This window comes from Corvus moneduloides, chromosome Z (assembly GCF_009650955.1).
Source record: "Corvus moneduloides isolate bCorMon1 chromosome Z, bCorMon1.pri, whole genome shotgun sequence".
Classification (NCBI taxonomy): domain Eukaryota; kingdom Metazoa; phylum Chordata; class Aves; order Passeriformes; family Corvidae; genus Corvus; species Corvus moneduloides.
In genome coordinates this window covers 32,966,732-32,985,810 of record NC_045511.1, presented here as the reverse complement: position 1 = coordinate 32,985,810, position 19,079 = coordinate 32,966,732, and the positions used below count along the sequence as shown (strand labels likewise).

Genomic DNA, 19,079 nt, shown 5'->3' with positions numbered 1-19,079 from the left:
AAAAATGATTGTGCGTATCTAAGCTTTTCTCACTCCATTCAAAGTGCCCCTCCCCACCTCAAGCTCCCTTAAGAGCTAGAATTTTCCATTTTGCAGAAGGCATTTTCAGAGTTGTAACCTTCAGCATTGTCTCGGTTTGAAAGATAGGTGTCTGCAAAGGAAGGCAGGAATCTCCCTTGAAATGAAAAAGAAATTGCAACCCCCTTTTCTCTGAGTTATTATAATTTTGAAATTAAGGGGCTTTCAGGCAAAGGTATGAGGAATAGGAATAACAGTTCTTTACTATTATATATCTATATGTATATAACCAGTCAAACAAAACAACAACAACAAAGGCAGTAACAGCAATCACAAACCCAGTGCCAGCCTTCTCGGCTGTCAGGCCCTTTCCCCTCGGGTGCAGTTCCGCTCGCAGCCGGCAGGGGCGCTGGCGGCTCCCGGTGAGCAGGGCAGGTGCGATGGTTCCCCCGCGGCTGCAGGGGGCGCTCCGGAGCAAGCTCGGGGAGCACGCGGCACCGGTGCCCTGGGATCCCGGGAAGGGATGGAACAAAGGCTTCACAAACCGCTGGGCAGCCGATCCCAGTGTCCAGCCGGACCCTCAGGAACAGCAAGCTGGAACAGCAGGGACGAGCACAAATCCCAGGTGGCAGATGAGATGGATCAAACTGCGGAGTTGCGGTGGGAAACCCTGGGAGGTCTGGGCAGGCAGGGCATGCAGGGCTACAGAGTAGCGAAGGCTCGAAGCAACGGCAGGGGCAGGGAAAGGCGGGTTTGGGAATCCCGGGGTTTCTCCGGTAGGTAAAAAGAAGGCAGCTGAAGGAGCAGAAAGCCTGCAGTGCTGACGGGACGGCAGCAGCCTCCCCCTCCTCTGAACGCCAAGCACACACCAACATATATGGGGAAAATTCCTCAAGAGGGAAAAAAACCAGAAGGGGAACTCCCAAAACCCCAACAAGCATACAGAACTGTAAAGTATTTTTATTTACAATTAGTCAATAGAATAATTTAGGAAATTCAGGTATTCAACATTTTATTTGGGCATCCATCACAGCCTATATACACACTGAATAAAGTCCTGTCTCATAGTAATTTCTGAAGTTATGTCCAGCAAAAGCTTTCATGGTGTAAAATAAATTCCATTTCAGTTGAGGAAAAAAATAATCTCTTCTGTGTGTTTATTACCTCAGTGTGCAGAAGAAGAAAGTAAAAAAAAAAACCAAAAGCAACCCCCCCAAAATACAAACAACCAAACAAAGAACAACTAAAAACTAAAAACAACTTCACAAGCATTTAAATTCTACAAATGATTAAAGGTTGTAGAATTACAACTAATTAACTGTTGGGGTTTTAGGAGCTCTCCTGGTTTTTTTTGGGTTTTTTTCTGTTAAAGGAATTTCCCCAATACATATTGCTAGGGGAACAAATGGCTTGGTATTTAAGAAAAACAAAAGAGCTGGCTAGTTTTTTGTTTCACCTGGGTGTATGGTCAGTTAGGTCTCCAGCGTTCAGACAGAGAGGGAGGCTGCTTTCTTCGGCTGCTTTTCCTTCTGCTGTAGAAGCCCCAGAATCCCAAAGCCCGCCTTCCCTGCCCTGCTTGGAGCCAGTCTGTGGCCGCCCTGCCCCGCTGTTGCTTTGAGCCTTCGCCACGTTGTAGCCATGCTTGCCCTGCCTTCCCAGACTTCCGGGGGGGTTCTCCATTTGGATACATCTCCTCTGTCACCCGGGATTTGTGCTCGTCCCTGCCGTTCCAGCCTGCCGCTCCAGCCCGCGGTTCCTGAGGGTCCGGCCAGACACCGGGATCAGCTGCCCAGCAGTTTGTGAAGATTTTGTTCCATCCCTCTCCGGGATCCCCAGCACCTGACAGCCAAGAAGGCTGGGACTGGGTTTGTGATTGTTCGCTGTTACTGCCATAGTAATTGTTGCTTGTTTGACAGGTTATACACATATAGATATATAATAGTAAAGAACTATTATTCCTATTTTCCACATCTTTGCCTGAAAGCCCCTTGCTTTCAAAATTATAATAACTCGGAGGGAAGGGGGTTGCATCTGCCATTCCAAGGGAGGCTTCTGCCTTCCTTTGCAGACACCTATCTTTCAAACCAAGACATTAACTTCATATTCCTATTTGAGGAAGGAGTAATGTTGTGATCTAGCCAGTTCTAACTTGCATATTCCCAAGGAAAACACAAAACAAAAAGTGTGTAGAAGTGACACAACCCCAACACCAGTGCTGGACTACCACCTATGGCCAGTGCCTGGCGACACAGAGGCATTAGCCCATGCAGAAAGACCATGCAATTGTAGCAAGAGCATTTTTATTCCACAAATTGCACCCCAAATGATGAACCGAGTTTGTTGAAGTTTGGTTCTCAATAAAATGTTGCTCAACTGCTCTACAATAATTAGAGGGGGGGGGGGGGAAGATAATATTTAATGTGTTATTTAATACTAATTAATTTCATATTCATTTGTTGATATTTTTAAAATTCTCCTTAGGTTCATTGTAATTTGATTGTACTTTTTAATGAGACCCCTGAATCTTCACACTTACACTGTGGCCAGTGGCAACACTACAGAAATTCTTAACACCTTTTAAAAGAGATGGGATTCTTAAAAAAAGCCTTCTATCTGTGGTTCAGTGGAGATTTTGGAGGCTGCTGAGGAGGTGAGATAAGGAGGGGATGTGGCCCCCAGGGCACCTGAACATACGACTCGAACACCCCTCTGAAGGGGTGTGGTAAGTGGTTTCATTTCAACTATGTAACATTTTCATTTCCAATTCTGTTTTTTGGACACATCTTTGAAAGAGGAGAATTCCCCTGAAGGCCAATTGGATGAGCTTGAAAGTGCAGAGTTCACCTGGAAAATTTGCAAGAAAATTACTGCACTCTCTATATTATATATTCTCCACTAATATTTTCTGCTATTATTTCAGTGGAGAGACTACAACTGGACCACACTAAGCCATGTGGAATTAGGGATCTGTGTCTCTCCTGACCCTTTGAAAATTCTATTTCTCTTAGAAAATGTTATGTACAGAAGTACACATCTGTTAAAACACTGCGGCATTTCCTCCAGAAAATAAATATTGCCAATTGTAAACGTCTAAGGAGAGAGTGACACACAGTGAGGAAGAAGAAAGGCAGCATGGAGGCCTATTCCTGCTCCTTCTGCTTATTCTTGAGAAGGTACTTGATATTTCATGGGCTTTCTGACAAGGTGGGATTTCTGTTCCATTGACTGCACAGTCTTAATAGGAAAGAATTTTTTATCTTTCTCAAAAAATCAGTGTAAAGTAAAAAGACAAGCTTCTTAAATACTCATAGGCAAGCTGATTGCCTGTGATAATTAGTGAGTGGTTCCTAGTCAGTGCAGGGAACAGGAAAGCAGTTTATATTAATCCAACTCATTAACTCCAGGGGAACATTTTTTTTTTTTAAGATAAAGCAATCCGTAAAGGAAAAGCACAATAAATAAAAAAATGTAATTCTTACAAATACATGCCACCCTTATAAAACTGTTCTGAAAGATTTCTCAGGTTTACTTGGTCAAAACAAGACTGTCTAACGAAGTATGTACATTTGTTCATCACTTGCGCTCTTAAATAGCATAAAATCATATCTCATCCTGTTCTTTCTAACTCTAATAGAACCAGCTGCCTTTGAAAGAGGTTGTTGGTTTTTTTTTCTCAGACCGTTCAGTTTTTGAATCTTTTAATCAGATCTAAAAGCGTTCTGTCCCTACTTCTGGACTTGTCTCCAAAGAGCTAGGTTTAAAAATGTGTTCATTTTACTCCTGTCATTACTCTACCAGCACCTTCCATGCTGTGGGTTTGGTTTTTTAATTCTTTGATACTGGCCAGATTCTCCATCTTCTGGAATACCACAGAGATGTCTTTTCCATCAAATACTTACATCAGAACCTACCACTGAAGCAGGACATGTTGTGTGAGTTGCTGCATAAGGCACTTTGTTTCAAAAAGCCATCTTCCAGATAATATTTGCATCTTGGGAACTTACATATTCAAGAGTATTGTTTATTTGGGTTTTTTTAAACACATATGAAATATAAATTCATATTTGAGGAACTATGCCTTTCTCTAAGTTTTAAAAACCATTCAGCCGCGTGTTTTCAGCAGTAAGAAGAGCAGATCAATAAGGGTGTACAACAAAATGTGTTTTTTCCTGGAATCTTCCTATAGTAAAGAAGGTTGCTTTAAAGGAAAAATTATATAATACTACACTAAATTCATGAGAAAAAGCAAGTAACATGAAATACATGAATAAAATGACCTGAAAATGTGTGTAAGGTAATGGCTTGCTGAATAAGCTTAAAAAATCTTTAATTACAAGGGCCAAGGGAAGAATGGCAGAAACACCTGACTAAATCCATTGAGTGGGCAACAAAACACAGGGTGAATGAAATACAGCGTCAGTAAACACAAGGTGATGTATACTGGCAGGAACAATCCCAACTCTACTTACAAAAAGGGAGGTGAAGGCAAGTGTCCATTACCACTCCTGAAGCAGGACTTTGGGGCTGTAAATTTAATAAAAGCATTATCTTCTTCCTTTTTATAAGCCTCTTCATAGTACTAGAAGGCCACAATGAAGAGAAGGCTCCCCCAGACACTTTCTTCTCCAGGCTGAACAACCCCAGCTCTCTCAGCCTGTCTTCACATGAGGTGCTCCAGCCCTCTGATCATCTTCATGACCTCCTCTAGACCTGCTCTAACAGGTGTACATCTTTCTTGTGCTGAGGACCCCAGAGCCAGATGCAGAACTCCAGGTGAGGTCTCACAAGGGCAGAGTAGAAGGGAAGAATTGCCTCTCTCAACCTGATGATCCCTTCTCTTTTGTTGTAGCCCAAGATATCATTAGCATTCTGGGCTGGGAGTGTACACTGCCAGCTCGTGTCCAGCTTTTCACCCACAAGAATCCAGAAGTCCTCCACAGGGCTGCTTCGGTGACTTCTTCTCTCAGTCTATTGTACCAACTCAGGTGCAGCACCTGGCACTTGGATTTGTTGACCTTCATGAAGTTCTCTTTGACCCAATTCTCATGTTTATCAAGGCCCCTCTGGATGGCATCCCATCCTTCTGTTGTGTCAGCTGCACACTCAGCTTGGTATCATCTCCAAACCTGCTGAGGGTGCACTCAATCCCACTGTCTATGCCATTGATGAGGATGTTGAAGAGCACCAGTCCCAAGAGAAAGCCCTCAGGGACTTTGTCATTGGCCTTCATCTGAACACAGAGCCTTAGACCACAACTCTCTGGCTGCAGCCATCCAGCCAATTTCTTATCCACTGAATCAAATATATGATCAAGTCCATCTATTAAATCCATGTATCTCCAATTTAGAGATAAGGATGGGATGTGGGATCGTATCAAAGGCCTTACAGAATTCTAGATAGATGACATCTGTTGGTCTTTCCATGTTGACCGCTGCCATCACTCCATCATAGGTGGTCACCAGATTGGTCAGGCACAATTTGCCCTTACTAAAGGTGTGCTGGCTGCCTCAGGTCACCTCCTTGTCCTTTATGTGCTACAGTGTATCTTCTAGGAGAATCTGCTTCATGATCTTCCCAGACACAGTGGGGAGGCTCACTGGTCTGTAGTTCCACAGATCTTCACTTCTCTTCTTTTTAAAAATTGGAGTGATGTTACCCTTTTCGGGTCACCAGGGACTTTGCTTGACCACCATGACTTTTCAAATATGATGGAGAGTGGCTTGGAAACATTAGCATCAGCTCCCTCAGGACCTTAGGATGTATCTCATCAAGTCTCGTCAAGTGGTGGCTCTTCAAGTTCAAGTAGTCCTGAACCTGCCCTTTTTTTGTAGAGGGAGGAACTTCACTTCCCCACAAACTCTTTTTGTTGAAAGAAAATTTGTGCAGCCAGAGCTCAACTGGAGTTGAAGCTGGCCAGAACTTTGGGGGAAAATAAGCAGAGATTTTTTCAAATATATTAACAGCAAAAGGCAGTGTAGAAATTACGTCAGCCAGTTACAGGATGAGGATGGTCATCTCACAAACAGGGACATGGACAAGGCAGAGGTGTTTAATGCAGTCTTTACCTCTGTCTTCAACACAGATGACAGACCAGGGGGGTGTCAGTGCCCTGAGGTGGAGGACCAAGACTGCAAGAAAGATCAGTTTCCTGTTGACCCTGGACTTGTGCAGGATCTGCTGCCTAATGTTGCTCCAGTTTTTAAGAGCAAAAAGGAGGTCCTACAGGCCTGTAAGTCTCACTTCTGTGCCCAGTAAAATCATGGAAAACATTTTTCTGGGAAGTTTTGAAAAGAACAATGCAGCCATTGGTCACACCCAGCATGGCTTCATGAGAGGAAAGCTGTCCTGGGGTGATGTTATGAGGCCGCTCTATTCCTTAACCGTCCGCTCAATGCCCAAGGACGCTGTGCCTTTAAGATGGAGCCGGGGGTGGGGGCGGAGCCACGGGACCGAGAGCGGGTCGGTTCAAGGGCTCAGCCCGGCGGCTCGGGGGCTCTGGGGCTCGGCGGGGCTCGGGAGGGAGTGCGCCGGGAGCGCTGGGTTCATCTTTGGGTTTCTTTTGTGTTCCGGCTCTCTGGAAAAAGGTTCTGTTGGTTTTTTTTGTTTTTTCTCTTCCCTTCCCCTTGCCTCACTGCCTCCCTTCCCTTCCCTCTGGTCTGGGGAGCCTTCAGGGTGGTCCCAACAGGCCCACAGGGTGGCTCCAGCTGGTCCGAACATGTGTATCTGTTCCCTCTCTGGGCATTTGTTGTATTTTGAGTTTTGGTCTTTTATCCTGTTCTACTGTTTTGTGTTAATAAACAGTTTGTTTTTTCCTACATTCACTTCTTGTTACCAATTTGTCCCATTGGCGGAGGTAAAAGGGAGCCCCTTTTCCCTTTGGAGGAGGTGCTCATTCCTCCTAAAATTTTGTCTCCAAAAACCAGGACATAAATTTGGTGCCCAATATGGGGCTCAAACCCACAACCCTGAGATTAAGGCTCTCATGCTCTACCAACTGAGCTAGCCATGCTCAGTTTTGAGAAGTGAAATTTTAGGAGGAAGTGCTCCAAAATGAGTGCCTCCTCCAAAGGGAAAAGGTGGTATAGGAAAGAATTTGGGCCCAGTGAGAGTTAATTAAAATAGTTAGGAGAGCTGGACCTGAAATAGGGTTTTAGATGTTAGTAACTGATTACTAAATAACTGATGATCTGTCATTTGCATGTTTGTTTAGCTGTGCTTAGAATAAGGAGTAGAAACATTGATAAGTTGGTGTATGGAACAAGGACAATTACCAATTTCCTCCCTTTGTGGGAACCCGTCCAGAAGTCATGCAAGAAAAAGCTTAGAGGTCACTAAAGTAATTAGGATTGTTAAAACTCAGAAAGGCAAAAAGGTCAAAATGAGGAGGATGAGTTACTTCATCTTCCTTAGAACCACTGACCCAATTCAAGACCACCGACTCAATTCAGAACACACACAACGCATGCTTAATGACATGTAAGCTCATTTCCATATGAAGTGGAGAATGGGAGGTGTTAACGCTATGAATATGCATTTGTATTTTGGATATTCATAATATTTGGAAATAAAAGGTATCATGTTTGCTTATATCAGGGCCTGTGTCTTACGGAGCTATCCCATGTAGAGCCCAGCGCCAAATAAAACATACACTTTCTAACTCTAAACTGTTAGAGAGTTTTTGTCCATCTCAGTTGGATATCGATATTAGATTGATATTCATATTTTGGTAAATCACAGAGAGGCCCTGCAGAGAGACCTGGACAAATTACAGGGCTGGGAAATCACCACCTGTATGAAGTTTAACAAGCATTCTGCACCTGGGATGGGGCAACTCTGGATGTGTGTATGGACTGGGCAACGAGAGGCTGGAGAGCAGCGCTGTGGAAATGGACCTGGGGGTTCTGTTCAATGGCAAGTTGAACAAGAGTCAGCAGTGCCCTGGCAGCCAGGAGGGCCTCCCATGTCCTGGGGGGCATCAGGCACAGCATTGCCAACTGGGCAAGGGAGGGGATTGTCCTGCTCTGCTCTGCACTGGGGTGGCCTCACCTCAAGTGCTGGGGGCAGTTTTGGTGCCACAATATAAAAAAGACATTAAGTTATCAGACAGCATCCAAAGGAGGGCCATGGAGATGGCGAAGGGTCTGGAGGGGAGGCTGTATGAGGAGCAGCTGAGGTCACTTGGTCTGTTCAGCCTGAAGGAGACTGAAGGGAGACCTCACTAAGGTCTTCAACATCTTCACAGAAAGGGGCAGGCACCAATCTCTTCACTCTTGTGACCAGTGATAGGACTCAAGGAAACAGCATGATGCTGAATCAGAGGAGGTTTAGCTGGGATGTCAGGAAAAGGTTTTTCACCCAGAGAGTGGTTGGGCACAGGAACAGGCACCTCAAAGAAGTGGTCACAGCACCAAGCCTGACAGAAGAAGCCTGACCAAGGAAGCATTTGGACAATGCTCTCTGGCACATGGTGTGATTTTTGGGGTGTCCTGTGCAGGGTCAGAGGTTGGATTCCATGATCCCGATGGGTTCCTTCCAACTCAGGATATTATATAAGTCTACAATTCGAAGCTGAAAAGTAGCAGAACTCAAGGTAAACTTCTGAAATACCCCTAGGACCTCCCGCTCCTTTAACTGCATTCCTCAAAGGATGCTTGAAACCTCCCTGAAATATGCCAATCTTATTTCAGTGTAAATATAGCCTGAATACCAGAAAATAAGCACCTGCTGGATATATTTCTCCTGAAACAAAAGAAGTAGCTGACCTTTACTGGAATAGTATGTGTCAAGTTTACTAGAAATTGTTAAAAAAACAAAGCCATGGGAATTTTGTGAAGTTTGTGCCAAGTAGTCCTTAACAGTTACTGCTAGAAAACTACTAATAATATAAAGCAACAATAATTGATGCTCAAATATTTCTGTGTTCAGTTACCTCACATTAACAAAAATAGACTTCTAATTTACAGATTGCATTCTTTAGCCATTGAAGACCCTGTGATCCCTCACAACATTGCCTATTCGTTGCATGTGCCTTTGGTTTAGGCAGATCACCAGAACTCCCTTGCTGAAAACATTCAGGTTTGATTGATACTCTGTCAAGAAGTCATCCCAGAGAAGAGGGAAGACAAAGATCTTACTTAATGTAGTGAGATATTTCTGAGTGAAAGAGCTTTTCAGCAATGAGAGGTCTGGAAATGCAAGACTTAAGATAAGAGTACTCATTGTCTCTATCTAAAATAGGGGAATAACTTAAGCCCCTTTAAATATTAATTGTACCTCGAATCAACTTTTAACCAAAGCGGTTAGATGAAGGCTTAGAACAGTCACTTCTGAGCAACTTTCAGAGACAACATACCCCAGGCTCCTTTTTGCACCATTTCCCTTCCTCTGATAGAAAATCCTTCTTGGGTTCCTATTTATCTCATCCATGTCACCATGAAAGTATGGATAAAGCTTTTAGCTCTTTTTTCCTAGACAAAATTAAAGGAGGGATTGTTATTGTAATGTGGATGGCCTGACCCTTGACAGTGATTACAAAGGAAATAGGTGCTCTGGGACCCAATGTCCAAAGTGAGATCTGTGGCAGACAGGTGGCTGGTAGTACAAGGTACTCATTCAGCAGAGACCAGACACATAAATGCACACTGTACAAAACACACTGAACTTGTCATGCTTTAAAGGATCTGCGCTATCTGATTGTTTCCCACACACATTTATTATTATGTCTAGAAACCAAGCATAGCTGGCATCAGTGTATCAATTCCGTCGCTATTCAAATGGAAAAGCTTTCCTTCAGGCACCTTTGATATACATTCTTAAAACAGGGAAGAAGTAAACACCAGGACCGTTTTGTAAGAGTAGCTTGTTTTTATATGTAGCTTTTTCTTTAGGAAATGTCTCTATAGGGTTGTTAGGTCATGGTACACAAGTAGATACTTAAATCGTTTTGTGGCCACTGAAATGCATAAAGAAATTAAGGTGCTTCATGTTTCTCCAGCCTGTGTTTACTGACTGCATCTTGGCAATGAATATGTTGTTTTCCACCAATATTTCTTTGCCAGGTCATAAGCTAAAAGCATCTTGGCTATGTTTCCTTGTAATAAATTTTCCAGAGAGAAAACAATTTTCTAGTGAAGGCCAAGCATGGTGGCAACAAAAAGTAGATTTTTCCTAATTTTTTTTAATTTCCAATTTATCTTCCAGTAGAAAAAATAGTATCTTTTTATTTAAAGAAATCACAGAAAACCGAATCAGCACAAGAGAGCTCTTAAGGAATTTAAAAGTAAGATTTTCTCCCAAGGTTAATAAAATCCTATTTATTCAAATTACTATGTACTATCAGATTCTACATCTTTTCTCAGGAAAAAAAAAAGGGATAAAAATAAACTAACATTATAGGGGAGAATTTAAGGACTGGTCTTCTCTATGTGAAATCTCTTTTCTCAGAAATCATATTATTACATCAAACACACTTGCATGTTTATCATTGTACCTCACATCAGAGCTTTGAATCTGGCCTTTTTGGCACGTCCAGCTATAAAGATGCCCAAACTGAAGTCCCAGATGAAAACATCTACAAATCACACTAGTTCATCTGTAAATACAGATGTTTTGTAAGCCTGGGCTGGTTATACCTCCAAGGGTTAAATATATCCTGTAAAAGCATTGTCCTCTGAATCCAAATTTACCTGCAAAGCATTGCCCAATTGTACTTTGCTCTGTCTCTTCACCTTTCCAGCATTTAATGCATTCCAAAGTACTGCATGTGCCTGTTTCCAGAGTGTCTTGCTCACATGGTTACTGATTAACCTATGAGTGCACTTAAAAGATTATCCTGAGAAGAGATACCTTCAAGGCCCTTGTGACTTTTATTAACAGAATGTGGTCGGCCTTTGGATATCACAATCCAACCATATTTGATTATGCAGCTCTGAGCACATTCTTTTTAATTTCTGGAAGTGTATGAGAAATAGCTTATTGTCCACTATATATATAGATTTCATGTATTACAGCAACTATTGGTTGAAATAACTTCTGTTACCTTATCTTAAGCACAAAATTACTGCTTTTAAGATGTGTGGGCAGCCTAGCTCTTCATCATAAAAAGAAGATCATTAAATTTTCATTAAATTGTCATTAAAAGTTCATTAAATTTTAAGATCAAAATCTGTGCATTACAGACGGAGCATGTGCGATCCTTTACATTAAAGAACATTAAAAAATGTTCTTTAAGTTGTTGTTTGCATCCACTCTGTCTAAATTTGAAAGCATAATATTTTTTCACATCTTGTTAGGCATGTATTAATTCATGGTTTTGAAATCCCCAAAAGCACCATCAAATATATTGACAAAAAGAAATATCACTCTGAAATTCAAGAAATTGTGGTGAGTTGCCATAACTAAGTGGAAGGTTAACGTAACTGTTTGATAAGTGGTTCAAGAGACTGTTTACAAAGTAACAAGCAGAATAACAACATCGTGATCATCAGTCCCCTCTCCATTATCATATTTATCCATATTTTGAGAAGTGGTAACCCCATGGCTACTGGTCTGCTAAACTTCACTTTAAACACGTCTGTCTCTCCCATATTAACTCCTCACATGTTGCCTCTGGCTGGCTGCTGAGTTTCCATTACAGTATGCTGGGGAAACTGGCAACGGGGACAACTGTGCATTCCTTGGTTTGCTTCTGCTATCTAATACCCTTCCAGATCATGTTTTCTTCAGGATCAGTCTTGAAGCAGACCTCCTGTAGCCTAATGTATACCTATCTATGTCTTCCAGCTGTTGGGAGTCTGACTCTTAAGCGTCTCCCCTGTATGGCTGCTTAGTTAAGAGAGTCAGAATGATCTGTTGTCCACAATCAGATTATGTGGACTCAAGTTTTCCATGCTGCTACATTTTCCAATCAGCTGTGCTTCTGTAAAGACAGCAGAAAATACTGTTATCATCTGCAAGACCACAAAAGAGGTATTAGCATGGGGGCTGCACGCTACAAGTGTCCTAGTGATACATGCGTAATGCCACATTAGAGTAGAACCAATATGTCGCAAAATTGAACAGCATGTGGAAAGCAGAATTTGTATTTAAACATAAAGATTTATAAAAGACATTAAGTTTTTTAAAAGTACTCAAGGCCTTATCACTAAGTTAAGTTGTTAAGATGTAGTTGTTATCACTGTCAAGGCACTGTAATTGAAAGTTAACCAATGCTAATGGGATCATCAGTCATTCCAGTTAAGAGCAAACTACACCAGAGATTCGCAGCATCGGGGGTTTTGTGCAAAAAGCTATTAAGGTAAATGAATAATCATAGAATCATAAGACGATTTAGACTGGAAAGGACCTTCAAAATCATCTAGTTCAACCCCTTGCCATGGAGCTATATTCTATAATCTGCTGGGAGGGACACTGGCTTCTGAAGCCGAGACATTCTAGAAGTACTAAAATGCTATGAAGTGTCACAAAACCCCCAATTAAAGCACGCGAATGTGTGTGCGCGCTTGCATGCATGCAGGGGGGAAAACAGAGGAGTTTTATAGTTAGCCTTGAACATTCAGAGTTTTCAATTCTGGACAGCTACAAGTAAATAGGCTTTACTTATGCCAAGCAGAAAGAGCAAGTCAGGAATGAATGTAAAGAATAAATTAAATTTAGACCTTCCTATGTGATAAACTACACTTGCAATGAGATGTCCCAAAGAAACACTAGGACTTACTTAAAATGTTCGGGAGCACATGTAATTTTGAAATATGAAAAGAAAAAAAAAAGGCTGAAAAAGCAGTATACCTGAAGTTTAATTGGCTTGCTTTAATGCATCTGAAATGCATTTTCTGCTGAAAATTAATTTATTTTTATCTAAGACTTCAAAATGTGGTACCTTGCTTTAATGATGACATGTAAGATGTTTCCATTTACATATGAAAAATTCAAAGATGTATAATCCTGAAAAAAAATGCCCTTAAAAAAGAATTATTGTAATGTCATGGGAAAGAAAATATTCAATATAAGTCATTGTCATATTTGGGACATGTGGAAATACAGGTTTACTTTCAAAGGTAGTACTGTTTAGCATAGTTGAAAAATAATAATTTAAGTATGAATTAGAAATCTTCATTACAAAGCCAACATGAAACAAGCAAGCAATCTCTACCTTCCTTTTATCTCAGGTACTCAGAAAACAGAAGAAAAATTGAAGGGAACCAAACTGATTTCTGTTTTCCTTCGTAAGACTAGAGGTACCAATGTGATTGATTTTGTCAAATGTCATTTTGTTTTAATGGGTTTAAAGTCTCTTATCAACCTTGCCTGCTCAACCCAGCTTTTCCAGTTCATCATTTCCTGTCATGCAGACAATTTTTCCCCAGGTTGAATACTTAATTAATTACTATTCCTGTCTTCTCAGACAATAGTAAATGATGCCAAGAGAGTCAATTCTTAAAAACCAGCAATGAGACAGTATGGAGGAACTAATGGTAGACTTACTAGAGCTAATAACCCTGGAAAAATGAAAGCATTGCTTCCTTCTTTTGTCATCCTTACTTGCTTTCTTTCAAGCAAAGATGAAAGACTACAATGCAACAAGTCATCCTCCGGTACTATTACATGGGTGTTCACAGGCACGTGAGTTGAAAGATGAAAGAAAATTAGTCATCAAATTTTTGTTTGGTACTTGCTGTCTTTATGTATGGAATGTTGTAAATATCTGATTACTGAACTGATTTTGTTAGGCTACATGATAAAGCTCATAGGCACACCCACCAAGGAGCACAGAGTGACAACGGCAGGAGGGGGATTCCCCAAATAATATCCTGTCCTGGCTGCACCTGCCCATCAGAGGCCCATAGCACAAGCCCTGAAGAGCCCTGTGGCAGGATGGCAGGCAGGAACCCAAAACAAGGCCTCCTGAGGAACAAACCACCTTGCCATGGCCCTCCCAGGGCGGTCACAGGACGATTCCTGTTGGCATCCAGCAAGAAACCCATCCCTAGCTATCAGGAGCACCTCCAGGCCATGCTTCTCACTCTCTCCTATAGATTGGTGTCACTGAGGGAATTTTGGCTGTTTTGATCATGGGATAATTTCTGTGGCATCAGGCCCACTGTAGACAAGTGGGATTCACCTGTATAAAAGAAGGGAAAAGGATTCTAGCCCGTGAGTTCCTCTAGCTCTTGTTCTTGTGGGAGACTTTAACTTGCCAAATGTCTGCTGGAATGCTGGAAACACAGCACAGTGGAGAGGTTTAGCAGGGAGAGGGGTTCCGAGCACAGGGGAGCCGGCTGGAGTCACAATACAAACACCGATACGATTTGAGCATCGTGCTCCCTTTACTGTTTACTTACACTCACTTATATCTACTTTACAAAGATTCATGCCCTATTCCCACGGGACAGCCTCTAAGCAGCAGGAGAGCTGACCAGTGTGTAACTTTGCCAAGGATTTTCAAGGCTGCCTGCTGCCAGGTGTCTTTCAAGCCTGTCTGCAGCCTGAGGCCCCTTCAGGGGTTCTTCCCTAGCAACACTGGGGTGCCCAGACTGCCCAGGCTGTCCTGGGGTATCATATGCCCCTGTTCCACATGGAATCCCTCTACAGAGAGGAAACAGTCTAGGAGGTTCCTGGAGAGTGTGGAAGGTAACTTCCTCACACAGCTGGTAAAGGAACCTACCAGGGCATGCACTGCCAGACCTGCTGTTTACAAACAGAGAAAGGCTGTGGGCGATGTGGTGGCCAGAGACCATCTTGGGCACAGCGACCATGGAATCAGTCACAGAGTTTTTGATTCTTGGAGAAGTAAGGAAGGGGATCAGCAAAACGCTTGGACCTTGGACTTTCAGAGGGTGGCCTTTGGCCTGTTCAGGACACTGGTTCAGAGGGTTCCCCAGGAAAAAACCCTTAATAACAAAAGGGTCCAGGAAGGCTGGGAGGAACTCTAAATGCACAGGAGCAGGCCATCCCCATGTGCCAATAGATGAGCTGGCAGGGAAGAAGACCAAGCTGGCTGAACAGGGAGCTTTAGCAGTAACTCAGGGAAAAAAGAGAGTATATGAGCTTTGGATCAAGAAGCAGGAACCTCAGGGACAGTCGAAGGATGTTTTTAGGTCATGTAGAGAGAAAATTAGAATGGGAAAAGCTGAGCTAGAACTTAATCTGGCAACTGCTGTGAAAGACAATAAAAAATGTGTTTATAAATACATTAATAACAAAAGGAGGGCCAAGGAAAACCTCCATCCTTTATTGGACCCAGGGTGGAACATTGTAACCAAGGGTAAGGAGAAGGCTGAGGTACTTAATGCCTTCTTGGCCTTGGTCTTTAAGAGTAAGACCAGTTATTCCCAGGCCCCCTGAGATGGTCAACAGGGCAGGGAGCAGGACAGACCCCCTGCAATTCAGGGGGAAATCATTAGTGACCTGCTGTGGCACTTAGACGCTCACAAGTCTGTGGGACTGGATGGATTCCTCCACGGGAACTGATGGAGTTGGCAGAAGAGCTCACCAAGACACTCTCCATCATTTATCTTCCGTCCTGGTTAACTGAGGAGGTTCCAGATGACTGGAGGTTGTCCAGTGTGTTGCCCATTTACAGAAGGGTTGGAAGGAGGATCCAGGGAATCACAGGCCCGTCAGCCTGACAGGTGCCCGGGAAGGTTATGGAACTGATCATCTTGCATGTGACACATGGCCTGTACAGGACAACCAGGGGATCAGGCCCAGCCATTACAGGCTTAGGAAAGGCAGGTCTTGCCTGACCAACCTGATCCCCTTCTATGACCAGGTGACGCACCCTGTGGATGAGGGAAAGGCTGTGGGTATTGTCTACATGGATTTCAGTAAAGCCTTTGACACTGTCTCCCGCAGCATTCTCCTGGAAAAGCTGGCAGCCCATGGCTTGGACAGGAGCTCTCTTTGCTGGGTTAAGAAATGTCTGGATGACTGGTAAAAGGTGCTGCAGCCAGTTGTTGGACAGTCACTAATTGGGTTCCCCAAGGCTCAGGATTGCAGCCAGTCCTGTTTAATATTTTACTGATGATCTGGATGAGGGTATTGAGTGCACCCTCAGTAAGACCACAGATGACACCAAGTTGGGGGGTAGCCCAGATCTGCTGGAAAGTAGGAAAGCTCTGCAGAGGGATCCAGACAGGCTGGATCATTGGTGTGAGGCCAGTTGCATAAGGTGAAAAAAGGCCAAGCGCTGAGTCCTGCTCTTGGGTCACATAAACCCCACACAGTGCTACAGGCTTGAGAAAAACCTTGGCTAAAAGCTACCTTATGGAAAATGACCTGGGAGTGCTCATCAGAATGGCTGAGCATGAGCCAGCGTGTGCCCAGGTGGCCAAGAAGGCCAATGGCTTCCTGGCTTGTATCAGCAACAGTGTGGCCAACAGGACCAAGGCAGGGATTGTCAGTGATTGTGTACTCAGCAGTGGTGAGGCCACACCTTGAGTTCTGTGTTCAGTTCCAGACCCCTCACTACGAGGAAGACATTGAGGTGCTGGAGCGTGTCCAGAGACTGGAACAAAGCTAGAGAAGGGTCTGGAGATATAGTCCTCTGAAGAGAGGCTGAGGGAGCTGGGGTGTTTAGCTTGGAGAAAAGGAGGCTCAAGGAAGATGTTTGCACCCTTTAAAACTATTTGAAAGGAGATTGTAGCCAGGTGGGAATCAATCTCTTCTCCTAGTCAACTAGCTACTGCACAAGAGGTCATAGCCTCAAGATGCAGCAGGGGAAGTTCAGGTGGGATACCAGGAAGAAATTTTTCACTGAAAGGATGGTTAAGCACTGGAATGGACTGCCCAGGGAAGTGGTGGCATCACCATCCTCAAAAGTGTTCAAGAAACTACTGGATGTGGCACTTTGTGCATTGGTCTAGTTGACATGATGGTGTTTGGTCAAAGGTTGAACTCAAAGATCTTGGAAGTCTTTTCCAACTTTAATGATTCTATCATTCTGTGAGTCTGACTGTGGGGGGCTGCTGCCAAAGGTTGGGGACATGTTCTTCATGCAAGGAAAGAGCAGCTTGGGGTCCCATAGGATTTACTATGAGATGCTTGGGAAAGGGTCAGAGGTTGAGGTGATTTGGGGAGGACCAGGAACAGGAAAATGAGGAGAGAGGGGGCAAAAAGGGCTGGTGACAGGTACGTAGTTGGCCAGTGGGTGTGCTTGTCAGCCATGCCCTGCTCCTAGGCCATGCTGCCTGTCCCAGCTGCTCACCAGAGTCCTTCTTTGCTTTGTCACACTGACAGCTCTGTGTTTATGTGTGTGTGTGTATGTATGCTGCATATGTGCACTTGTGTGCACACATACGGAGTCTGACTGCAGCAGCTGGAGTCAGAGACCTATATCTGTGGTGCAGTATCCATAGTGGGAGTGGGTGTACAAGCACCAGCGAGGATCATGCTGGATGACAATCTTCATCTGGTGAAGTGGACAGCAGTAAGTGGGTGTGGGGTCCTCTGAGGGCAAGAGCACATGGGGTTTGGATGTGGGGACAGAGGAGTCCCAGCCAGCTCTGTGTGCACATGTGTGTGTGCAACACACAGCAGCTGGTGTGATGCTGAAACCCCAGGGGTTGTGTGTCCTAATGTTAGCAGCTGGGGAGACTGCAATCAAGGGGAGGTGGCTAGGCAGAAACAGCGTCTAAGAGAGCTGCCAGAGGGACACACCTCATCCACAAATGTGTATATTTTGTCACTTATTGACCCCTATCCTACTCCCCTGGAGAAGGGAGTGGAATGACAGCCTCAGTGTAGTCTGTGTCTGTGTGAGCACTCTGGATGTCTGTCTGGATGTGCGTATTGGCCGGTATGTGGAGTGTACATACACCCTATGTCCTTCTGCCTTCTGGGAACGCATCTCCAGCCTCACTGCTGGTTGGACACAGGGACCTTGCCTTGCAGCCTTGCCTCCCCCAGGCTTTTGGATCTGGCAGGATATACTGTCCTGCCACATAAATACAAATTTTTTTAAAGTCATAAAATAATTATATATTTTTAAACTGGTTAATGACTTACCTATCCATACAGGAACAAAAGTTTATTTATAACTTTAATATTTACTGAGCCTATTAGGGGATTTGGATTCTGCTCCTGGACTGATTTTTTTTCTCATAGAAGTTTTCTAGCTTGTTGGGAGTTTTGTCTGAAACAGTGCTGGTTGAGCACTATTGACCCACTGACGATCTCAATGCAAGTGTAAGGAGGCCTGCCAGCCTCAGGTGGTCTGTGCAGATGCAAAATGCTTGTCTCCATGAAATGGCAACTATTCAGTTTGGCTCACCATTTAAATTTTAATCAGCTACTGACTTTTGGAAGCAAATATATCTTATAGTTCTGTTTATTAGCAGGATTTGATATGCAGGTAACACATACATATTTTATTTGAACATAGTCAGAGTTTGTGCTGCCATTTCCACTAGAGGAATATTTCAAAAACACATTCTTCTCACAATTTGCAATTGTCTTTAATTTCCTGTTTGAAGCCACTCTTGGCTGATGTCTCTTTCTTTTGTGATTATAACTCTTAAAGCTTTGATGGCTTTCTCTTTTTTTCCTAGGATTTATCCCCCTATCCTCTTCTAGAGAGCAAGTATTTCCTTTCATCCCACTAGTTTAAAATTGTCAACCATTTAAAAATTATGTTCACACAAAATATTTGGCCTGTGCCTGGGACTCCTAAATTTTCACAACATTCAAAATAAGACACAGCCAGACACCAGCCTTTCAGTTTGAAAATAACAGCTAACAATGGGAAAACAGTAAGGAACAGCTTTCCAAGCTGTCTCTCAACTGTGACCAAGTGAGCTCTCCATTTTAATACAGCTAAACCTAGCCAGACTGAACCTTTTATTATGTTGCTGAACATAGGAAGCAAATAATGCCTGCCTAGCAACTTTCTGGGCTCCCTTTTCACTGATCCTTGAATACTATCGATTTTTTTCCAAGGATGCAATGTGGTAATGCAGATATGAGCTTTCTGTCTTACAGAGCAGCAAGAGGTAACACTCTTTAAAGAAGACTCTACTCCATCAGGTTTTAAAAAGACTAGAAGAATAATTGAGTCTCTGCAAGGT

At 43.3% G+C, this 19,079-nt stretch overlaps 1 long non-coding RNA gene across 1 annotated transcript; it reads right to left on the bottom strand.

Moving 5' to 3' along the window:
* Positions 1 to 1,576: 1,576 nt before the first annotated feature.
* Positions 1,577 to 7,887, bottom strand: LOC116438397. The gene is made up of 3 exons (XR_004237716.1): positions 7,878 to 7,887; positions 4,718 to 4,722; positions 1,577 to 1,758 (listed from the first exon to the last, which is right to left on the bottom strand). It is a non-coding gene; the product is annotated as an uncharacterized LOC116438397 (long non-coding RNA).
* Between the last annotated feature and the right edge of the window lie 11,192 nt (positions 7,888 to 19,079).